Source organism: Cimex lectularius, unplaced genomic scaffold (assembly GCF_000648675.2).
Source record: "Cimex lectularius strain Harlan isolate CLEC.00 unplaced genomic scaffold, Clec_2.1 scaffold454, whole genome shotgun sequence".
NCBI lineage: Eukaryota > Metazoa > Arthropoda > Insecta > Hemiptera > Cimicidae > Cimex > Cimex lectularius.
In genome coordinates, this window is record NW_019393026.1 from 128,605 (window position 1) to 140,234 (window position 11,630).

Here is an 11,630-nt window from a genome sequence, read left to right on the forward strand (position 1 = left end):
TCCAATTCCTATCAACCCTTTTCACATCTAAACTTAAGATGTTTTAATCAGCCCTTCTCAGGGCTAAGCCCGTCTAAAATTGAAGTAGACTGTCGAAGGCAACAGTCTATTTAGGGCATTGTCGTTGGGTATTTATGGACGGGATGGTTTTATGGAAAGCGTAATCGTCGACCATGTTGGAAACAATATTGCAGTGTCATTGTGTGTATGGATGTTACCACAAATATGGATATATACTACAAAAAAATAAAATATTTTTTTTGTAGTTTTAAGACATAACAGCTAAAGAGGGGAAGCAGGCAGCACCCCGAATCGATACTTGTTTTAAACAGAAAGATTACATTTTATGAAAGTATACATTTTAATAACAACTTATAGAATAGAATAACAGTAACATATTATCAAGACAAGATAATATAATTTTTATGTAATGGGTTTAATTCATAAACCTGATACAAATAAATATTATTTAAAAAAAAATTAGAAAAGATCAGGGATAAGGCTGATTGGAAAGAAACCACTCAATTCACTCGCCCAGCTTTCCTGAAATGTCTTTCATCATAATTTTGCAACTTTAATTAATAATTTAATGGTTTAGCAAACGCCGAACATCGGTTTAAAATATGGCAACCCTTGGTTTCAAGTATATGAAAAATCCATTATATTTCGTGGTACGATAGACCAAAGAACTTCTTTCAATTATTTAATCTCTATGGAAGGTATTGGTTGAAATGAAAAATGGCAAAAAGGAGGGAAAATTCGAAAGGTAGGTTGTGAGGGGGAGCTGGTTGGTGTCCGATTGGATCGAAGTCACGATAGCTCAAGTGGTAGAGCAGCGGCGTATTTAGCCGAAGGTCGTGGGTTCGAATCCCGCTCGTGACACTACCTTTTTCATTTCAACCAATACATTTCTACCATGAAGATTAATTATATTAAAAATTACGAATTAAATTTGCAAAGAACGATATCACATATGAACCGTTCATTCTATAACACAATATCGAAAAAGTAAATGAGCAGTTTCTTTAATTAAAATTGGCCTTATCCCTGGTATTATTAAGTATAAAATTACAATATTGGATTTGTATACTAATTATATCAGAGATAATTTCTATTAGACGATACAAAGCCACTTAGTTATTTTTTGTACACTGAGGAAGGGAATAAATTGAACTCAAGTTAACAGGCAGAAATGAGGGAAAGAGATTCTTTGCTTAATTATGAAAATAATTAATTGTTGAAAAAAGACGTCTGTGTAATAGAGTGTATCAAGATAAAAAATAAATTTTAATTACAACCTATAGAATAGAATAAGAACATAGTTTTTAAGTAATGTGTTTAATGACAATTAATTAAGGTTTTTAGTTGAGATGAAAAAAAGTTAATGGTACGAGAGGGATTCGAACCCACGATCTTCGGCTAGATACGCCGCTGCTCTACCAGCGACCTCGATCCACTCGGACATCAACTCCCCATCTCAACCCCACCTTATGAGTTTTCCCTCCTTTTGCCATTTTTTTTCATCACAACTAAAACCTTAATTAATTGTCATGTATTAATTGCTCAAGCGGACCACGAAAGTAGTGAATTGATGTGTTTAATTCACAACTAGAATACAAATAAATATTGTTTAAAAAAATTTTCCATTGTCGACTTATATATTTAAAGTAAGATTAATTACTTAATGTACTTAATGAAATTAACACAATTACGTGACTCTCCACGTGTAATACAAATAAGTCGACAGATTTGTCCCATTTTCCCTCCTGTACCTCATCAGGTTTATTAAATATTTAATGTCATAAAAATATAGAAACGCTACACGGAGAATCTTTCGAACGGGCGGTTGTTATATAAAATAACAACTGGAGGGGCGACCATAGTGAATAATAAATAAACGCTTAAACCGATGCGAAAGTTTTGCAAGCAAGGAAAGAATATTTCCTTTAGAAGACTTCAAACAAATGGCCGGGTATTCTCAGCCTTTCCATTTAGCCGACGTCTGTCTTTCCCCCTCGGTTTATCTTCTTTCCTCAGACAAATAGAATACACTGTCAAAAGTTTTGTCAGACTTAACCGACTCCGCTTGCAACTAGACAAGCCTGAAGGGAAGCTGCATTCTGTTAACATCTCTCTCAATTTAACTATTTCACTGTTAATAAAATACGAAAGGAACGTACGATTAATTTCAACAGCGAAATTGTGACTGCTGTAAATTGATCGTCTCAAAAGTAAACATACAATGTATATCTGATTTTTATAGGGAATAGATAAGTTTTAGCAGACTATTACAAAACTCATTTTGTGTAAATATAAACTACGGAAATCCTAACAATAAATGTCAGAATTGTAGTATGACTCTACGCGTTTTGATGTAGAGAAAAGGTCCACTTTTAAGTATGAATTTGTGTTTTAATTAAAGGTTCTAACTGGCGAATTTCTTAGGTTTTGTTAACTTTTTTTTAAAAATGTGATACGATATAACAGTCGCTCTTTTGGAAAATGATTGCGAACATAAATAATACTATTTCATTTGCATTCGGATGTTATCGATCGTTTTGGTCTGCCTAATTATAGGTTCATCACCCCGCAGACCACCGGAGAAATCTCATGGTATTTCAGTTTTTAACGAGTTAAAATTGCAAGTCCATAGCCATACTCGTAGTACTTTTAGATAAAATTGTTTAATCGTTTCGTCCTTTATTTTATTTTTTATTTTTTACGAGGATTTGCAACATCAACGGTCACATCTACCCCCCGGGTGACGGTGTTTTTGAAAAAAAAAAAAAAAAAGCCCATTTGTATGTATGTGGGGTTTGAATGCATAGCCGCTGGATTCGAACCCAGGACCTTTACCTTAGGGCGATGACACACGGAGCGGTTTTGACCGAAGCGTTTATCGCGAGAAAAATCGAGGCGGTGAGTCGTTCATTGTTGTTGCATTAACCTGACAGACGTAGCGGTCGTAACCGCCTGTCGGTTTTCAAACCGAGTCGGTCGGTGGCGGAGACGACCCAACGCGTCGGTTTTGAAAACGCCAGGCGGTGAGTGGTACCCAAGTATTGCATCAGCCCTGACACACGTGGCGTTTATTTGAGCTGTTTTTCTTGTTTGTTCCCCACTTTCTTGAGGGGTTGTTCGTTTGTCAGTCTTCTAATTTACTTTTATGATGCAAAAAATAGACGTGGAGAAAAAAATTTGTAATGCGGCATTTTATTTTACTATGTAACTCGTCAAAACTGCCCATTTACAACCTGGTAATGTTAAAACATTCTTCAGGGTGTTTCCTCATCTCTGAAAACAAATTCTTAAAATGCCCTCTTTCGCTTCTCTTCTCGACAATTGGATGAACCCACATTCTCCTGTGTTTTTTCTCCATTCTCTTCTTCCAACGATAGTACAACAGACACCAGAAGTATCTCTTCATCCATGGGAACTCCATGGGGAATGGGCCAATGCCAGTTCAATAAGATTAATAAATAATAGAATTTTAGCTAATTCTCAACTTCCTGACGCCTAAGCTTTACATATTGATACTTAACCACCACTAAAAATGGGGGGGAAAATCTAAGTATTTACAGATTGTACGGTGCTGTACAGTAACACAACCGTTTTTAAAACGAACTCACCTTCCTCCAGGGCCTCTTTTAACTTTACAACTACTTGAAAGTACATCACCCTATAATTAAATGATTTCTACAGCTTTACGGGTACAAAGTATGCGTATGACTGTCGGTGATACATGGTAGTAACTAGTTTAATAAAGATTTTGTTTTGAATATTATCTGGAGGAGGAAGGGGACCTCGTTCAAATCCCAGCTCTGTGCCTTTTAAATTATAGTATGAAAAATGAAAAGTAGTTTAAACCTTGCTTGACTCTGAACAGGAATTACTTTACTTTTATTGATCAGAGAGGATTGATTTTTTTTTGTTGGGGGGAGCGAAACGGGAATCGAACCTACAACTGCAGGATCTAAGCCGAGAGTCTGACACGCCTACTCGGCTACCCGAGATCCCAGTTAAATATAAATCAACTTAAATATTTATTTTTAAAGACTATTTTTCAAAACTTCATAGAGAAAAGAAAACCGAACGAGACGTAGTGTGTAGATAACTGTGAGATTTCACTTTGTAGCCAGTTCCATGGAATGTTCATCAAAAAAAAAAAAAAGTACTACATGGGGGAATAGTCTGTAAGGCTGTAACTAATACACGAAGTTACATACAGTTACAGAACAATATATTTATTAAACAGGACTTGTTAAACAAACTGCAAAACCTTGCGACGTTCAATGCTTATATGCACTGCTATAGGATACATTTAATAACTGAGAGAAAACAAAACCGCTTCGGCCAAAACGCACATCATACCGCTGCGTGTGTCACAACCTAGCAAAACCGAAGCGGTAAACGCTTCGGTCAAAACCGCTCCGTCTGTCAGCGCCCTTAAAGTGACGAGAGCCGTGTCAACGTTTACACCCTTAAGGCCTCGTAGCCACAATATTGGGCGATAATCCGCGATAAATAGTTTCAATCTGGAGGAATTAAGATTATTTTAAATTTAATTATGAAAAGGTAAATGACCTTTTTTGAAAATTATCGATGAAATTTATCACATAATAACAAATTACAATGTCCAATGGGTCATATAATCGATTAAAGGTTTAAGCAATGTAAACAGTTAATGTAACTGTACATAATTAACAAAACGTTCAAATACAGTTTACTTATTTAACATAGCTTTCAACGTTTTTAGTCTTTAATGAGACAGCGATGAATAATTTTGTTCATAATAACTCCCATTTTATTGTAAAACGTTTGCAAATGTCACGTTTTAGGTTTAAAATTGCCTTTTTAAAACACGATATTCAATTATATTAACATTTTACATTTAATTACATCATTATACGAACACGACCATGTTTATTCTTCAGTTTGTTGTTGGTAAAGAGTTTTAGAAACTTTTAATAAACATGACTCTGTAGAATTTCCCTTTGGCTTTTCACTAAGAAACCGGGCTCGTAACAAGCAATAATTTAATAAAGATACTTTCCTCTTAAAGCCTTAAGTAATGATGATCGCACTATTTGAAATGGAGCTGATTCATTTAAATAGATATAATTTTTAAAAAATATAAATTTTTACAAGATAAAAATATGCTTTATAATGCATTTAATGCTAATTGCCTTCACTTTTTATATTATAAACATATTGCACTTTGCAATCTGTAAATGATATTATTTGCAATATAAGTACTTTAAAATGTTTGTTACTAGTTTATTTGATAGAATACAGTAATAACTAATATACTACTCTACTAAACGATGTTTTTAGGAAAGTTTTAATTTTAAAGCTATACGTTTCTGGGCGTACAAATGTCAGAAATTCTTGTTAACAGGTTGTGATCCTAAAATCGAAACGTAAGGAATACATACAACAATCACAACAAAAGAATGATTGCACAAGGGTCAAATTACAAAAAGTAGAAGCGTTTTATTTTGCTAAGGTTTTCGCTGTAACTGTTTGGCAGGAAAAACGTTCAAACTAATGCAGTGCGAAGCCAGGTCGTAACCCTTTATGTAGATTGAGCCCATTTAGCTCTAGAACATGCTTGTCACCTCACAAAGGGCCTTAGAGCAGGAAATCGCATCCCTTTCACCACTTTCCTCCCAGTTATGACGCCCTATTGTCGTACGAAGAGGGAAAGGAAAATATTTCACTTTTACGGAATCATCATGGCTGTACTAATTATTGTACATTCGTGTAATTATTATATTCCCTAAAGAAATCATAAAGATAATTCAAAAATTTCTTTTATAGAACAAATTTAAGTTCACCCCCTTTTGGCCTTTGGTTACCAATTAGCCATAACTCTTACGTTTATTGTTGAAATAAGTAAATTCAGTGTATGGAGTATGTTCATGAATACTTTAAATTATTTGTGGAAACATTTAAAAAAACCTCTCGCAAAGATTAATCCACTTATCTAGAGTTGCTATGATTAAGAATGGGGTTTGACCCATATCTAAGCCAACAATTTAGTATTAAAAATAATGTATAAAGAAAGAGATTAAATTCGCATATCTAAGCGTTATTAATAGTAAAAAATAATTATTTAATCAATCAAAGCGATTTTGTTTGATTTCATTAATTGGCAGCAATTATCTGGGGGAATTTAAACGGGTTTGCCCTTCCTTCATTTTATTTATAAAACATACAGTCAAACACATAGGAATGGAAATAGAGAACGAGACATAATATATCGTAAATTAAACTGCCGAAGCTCATGGGTTCGAATCCCGACGTGACAATTTTTTGATCTCAACCAAACCTTAGATAAAAAGTAAAATTAATTGAAATAATTGATAGATCAATTAAGGCATTTTATTGAAGAATAAAATGAAAATAAATTTCAAAATAACCCGTCAGAATTTATGAACGAGGTCTTTTTGGTTGATTGAGGTTGCCTGGACAGGATTCGGGTTAGACCACAGTATTGCGGTATTATCCGTATAGAGTCGTTGAGATGTGCAGGAAAGTCAGAAGTAGATATGGTATAGAGTCTGGGCCCTAGAATTCTCCCTTGTGGGACGCCAGGTTATGAAGTAGTCTTGGAAGTTGGAGGTTGGTTAGAATTCGGGTTAGAAGATGAAGTTGTGGTATTAACCGTGTAAGTGATAATGATGGTATTATGGGATAGGGTGGGATACGAAGGCCAGCAGTATAAATGTTATAAAAATAGACCAAGAATACTCCCTTAGAGGAAATTAACATAATTTTTTATCCTTTGGCGTGAATTATGTGGTTTTGGTAGTTATTTGTTTGAAGTCGTTGGATATTTTCGAGTTTGAATATAACTTAGTCTAACGTGTGTTCTAATCAATTTTTTAACAACTTCTTAAAAGGTTTTATTCGATTACACGGCACAACGGATCTACAATCTGTATTTTATTTTAATAACATCTCAGTAATAAAATATTTTCTTTTAGCCAATGGTTTTAATAACTTGGGTTTTAATTTGGCGTTCATTGAATAAGATGATGTAATAATAAAAGCAGTCGTTTTGCCAGAGAGCAATGGGTCTTTAAAATTAGCACTGATTTGTTGCTTCGCGCTTATTAACTGAGCGGTTATGGGAAGTAAACGTAATTAAACTTTACGGGAAATTTAATTAAATCGTTTTACTTCCATCAAAAGACGTCTCTAAAGAACCGGGGTGAAATGAAAAACGCCTCTGTCCTTCGGTCGGACAGGGGACAGCCATCTTTAAATAATTACACCCCGGAATCGAGAAGGGGTGACAATGGTTAAATTAATTATGAACGGGTTGCCGAGGAAGAGGGCGGCTTGAAACGGTAAGCCGGATGGTGTATACAATGAGCGGATATCGACCAGAGACCTGTTGAAACGAGACTTAGCTACATCCAGTTGACAACAGCATCGCCTATTTGTATTCCCTTGTTCCTTTAGAAAAAAAAAACAACACTTTCATACAAAAAGATATAAATGGTCTCCATTACTTGATTCAATTTGTTCACTTGATGAACCACTGGTACCTTAGTTAATGAGAAATTACAAAATTCATTTGTTATATGAGAAAATTTCAAAATTGGATGATTTACTAATTTTTCCAATTTCCGTTATTATTGTTATTTATTTGTAGTTCTTATTATTTTTTAACAGCATAAATAAACGGTCTGTACGAAATGGACAAAACGAAAAAAAATCAATGGACTCTACAGTTAATTTCAGAAATTTCGTGGTCCGCTTGACCAATTGATTAAGGTTTTTAGATGAGATAAAAAACTCAGTAGCACCAGCGGGATTCGAACCCACGATCTTCGGCTTGATACGCCGCTGCTCTACCACTTGAACTATCGTGACCTCGATCCACTCGGACACTAACCTCCCATCTCAACCCCACCTTTTTTGAATTTTCCCTCCTTTTTGCCATTTTTCAAATGCCGTTAATCGGATTGGATTCTCGACGACACATGAAATGGCCACGGAGAGCTTTAGTGAAGTATACTTGATTTTAAATCATTAAATTCACTAATTTCGTGGTCCGCTTGACCAGTTAATATATTACAATTAATTAAGGTTTTTAGTTGAGATAAAAAGTCTACAGTTAATTTTATATTATATAGCTTTCTGTCTTTCTATCAGTTGATTACTTTTTTACTTAGGAGAAAGATACGTAAGATGTGTTAAATGAGATTTGTTGCAAAAACATAATTCAAATTGCATTGTAAGCACTTTTTTTTCCTTTGGCCAACAGCAAAAGTCACATCTACCCTCGGGGTGCCGGTTTTTTTGAAAAAAAAAGCCCATTTGTAAGTATGTCGGGTTCGAATGCAGGGCCGCTGTTCGAACTGGGGATCTTTACGTTACAGTGATGAGCGCCTTGTCAACGCCCAAACCGTTGCCGCCACCGACGCCCCTGTAAGCACCCTTTAAAATTCCTAAATACGTATTTTCATAACTTAAAAAAATATAAATTTTGCATACGTTTGAAAGTTATTTTGTGTGATTTTCGAAAAAGCAAAAAATAAATAGGAGGTATTGGAAGGCGTTCAATTTGAGGAATATTGTTGTTAATTTTCCCACAAAATTCGGTTCAGCGCCCTTTGTTATAAAAAAATATTAAAACCTATTTCCTAAAAACACGAAAACTGAATATATGAGCGAGTAGGTTAAAATATCTGTCTTTGCACAAAGTTTATAGGAATTTTTATCGCCAAAAAAATCGCGAATACAAATTTTTGGGAAAATCAAAAAATATTTTTTGCCTTTTTAAATGCCAACGATAGTTTTTCGGAAATAACAAATTTATTCGAAACGACTACACCGCTCCACAGGACAGATTACAGAGGTTTAAAACACTCATCCCTACACGAAATGGCAGTAAATTTGGACTTCGCAAATAAATTAGGATCGGAGATTCAAAATAAAATGTTTTGGGATGTTTTTGTTAATTTCATCCTTAATTGCCTTACTTACATTGACCAAAGGTTGTTGATATAGGCCCAAAAAAGGGAAATTTCAGCTTTTTAACGGTACCAGGGCATTGGTTAAAATCCAGAGGGGTTATGAATTTTTAAAGTGGAATATTGCGAAGCGATTCCAGAAAAAAACAAACAGAAAATGCTGATTGGGCCCAAAAAATTAAAAAGAATTAAAAAAGAAAAAGAATTTTAAAAAAAATTAGAAAGGGTGCTTAAAATGCGAATACTAACAATTTACGAATTTCTTACATATTTATAAATATAAAATGAAAATAAATACAGCCCCCTCTTTGAGACATGGAAGACTCCAATTGTTTTAAATTAGTTTATACGATTAGCAAAAACACAATCATTTGATGTGATTGGATATACATTTGTGTATTTATATTTGTCTGTATGTAGTCACCAGCCACTGAAATATGGTGAAAGGATAGAAATTTTCGCAGGCAGTCGTGGCCGAGTGGTTAAGGCGTCTGACTAGAAATCAGATTCCCTCTGGGAGCGTAGGTTCGAGTCCTACCGACTGCGAGAGGAAATTTTTTAAACAGTAATTGTTGTAACACAAATTTCTTTCTTTGGACGAGAAAATTAGATTTTTTTACTAGAATGACTTTCTTTATCTGTAATTACTGAAATCTAACCTCCGAAAATGAACATAAATACGTCGATTATTTTGTTATAGGATTGTCATAAACTGACCAATTGCACACAGTTACACCCTTAAATTTTGCATAAAAACCGTCGAAGAATGTTTTCTGGAAGTATGATAAAAAGTGTCAAATTTCATCACCGAGTTTATTCTTTGTAACACAACTAATCATATGATTTTGCACAATTACAACCGATGACCATTTCCTTTATCGTGTAAAGAAAATGTCTCGGTTTAATTTAATGAATTAATTGTTGTAGTTAAAATCTGGTCGAATATTGTACAGACCATGCATGTTAAAACTTTAACAAGTGTTGTTGGATAAAATATATATCCGAATACTTTAGTGGCTATCCCAAGGTGACTTTTGCAGTGTATGACCAAGATGAAATCAAGCCCGTTGGAATATGTCATTATTTGTCTGTATGTATGTCACCAATACCGCTGAGACATGGAAGAGACCTTTCACAACCAGACGTGGCCGAGTGGATGAGGCGTCTGACTAGAAATCACACCCTCTCTGGGAGGTTTGAGTCCTACTGCGAGAGGGAATTTTTTAAACGGTGTTATACTGTAGAACTCATCTTTTTGATAAAAAAGTCGGAGATAATTTTTATTTCTTACTAGAAGGGCTTTTTCTACAAGATTCGACCGCAAGATTTTGGCTAGGAATCGCGTGGTGGTAACGTATTTAACTTAACTTTAGCAGGGAAATTATAGTAACTATGTTATTTTAAATGAGAATCCCATATTTTTATTGTACCGATCGATTCTCGAGCTTATTTTATGTCACTTTTACTGAAGGGAAAAATTTGATAGGATCGACCATTTTGAGCTATGTCCGACGAATGCCAGCTAGATGAGATAGTTTAATTCTGTTACTATAACGCGATTCCCAGTCATGGGGTTTGAATAAGTCCATTTTTTGCTGAAGTTGATCGTTTTCGATATAAAGGGGATGGGCCTTGTGTTGTTGCAAAAAGCATAACCCCCTCACGCATCTTCCGTCGGGCATAACTCAGAAATGGTCGATCTAATCAAAATTTTCCTTTCAGCAAAAGTGGCATAAATTAAGCTCTAGAATATAACTGTACAATAAAAATATGGGATTCTCATTTAAAATAACAAAGTTAGTGTCATTATTGTTATTAGTTAGTGTGGTTAGACTGTTGTTAGGATTATGAGTTTAATTGTCGCCAATCGACTCAGGAGCATCGTTTTCATAAGCAACGAGTATACAAATAGTATGTTTATAGTAAACAAGTATGTCAAATTTATTCTTTCGGGTTTTTTTACATTTATATCTCTTATTTTGAGGTATACGAACTTAATTCTCGAGGGCAAATCGACTCAGGAGAGTTGATTATGTACGATGATATATACACGTAGAATATTTCCTCGTTCGCTTATTTTGAGCTTTAAGAGTTTAATTCTTGCGCGGATTTAGTTAGCAGGGTGAATTCTATAGGAAATTCGTATAAATAATCGAAATATTTTTTACACGTTTTTGTTTCGTTTATAAGCTCAATTTTTCGCTAATCGAGTCCGAATGGTCGTTTCCACAAATGAGAGTATAAAAATCAGCTTTTTTGCCTTTATCTCGCTTATTTTGAGGTTTATCGGCTCAGGAGGTGAGATGATTCTATAAGAAGTTAGATGACGGAATTTCTTATTTTGTAACACTATAAATCAGGTGATTGGTGCCAATCTATACCAATGATCATTTCCGTCCCCGGTTAAAGATTGATTTCACAAATTTATCCTTTCAGTTAAAATGTGTTACACTGAGTGAAGTTAGAGACTATCTGAAAACCTTTGGCAAGGTAGGTATGTATGTCACGAATTTCACTGAAGACGGTGGAACAGTGCCGACTTTCACAAGCAGTCGTGGCCGAGTGGTTAAGGCGTCTGACTAGAAATCAGATTCCCTCTGGGAGCGTAGGTTCGAGTCCTACCGACTGCGAGAGGAAATTTTT

At 34.7% G+C, this 11,630-nt stretch overlaps 2 non-coding genes across 2 annotated transcripts; both read left to right on the forward strand.

Moving 5' to 3' along the window:
• The first annotated feature begins 9,451 nt into the window (after window positions 1-9,451).
• On the forward strand, window positions 9,452-9,533 carry Trnas-aga. Its single transcript has one exon. It is a non-coding gene; the product is annotated as a tRNA-Ser (tRNA).
• A 2,002-nt stretch (window positions 9,534-11,535) lies between these two features.
• Trnas-aga lies at window positions 11,536-11,617 on the forward strand. The gene has a single exon. It is a non-coding gene; the product is annotated as a tRNA-Ser (tRNA).
• The last annotated feature ends 13 nt before the right edge of the window (window positions 11,618-11,630 follow it).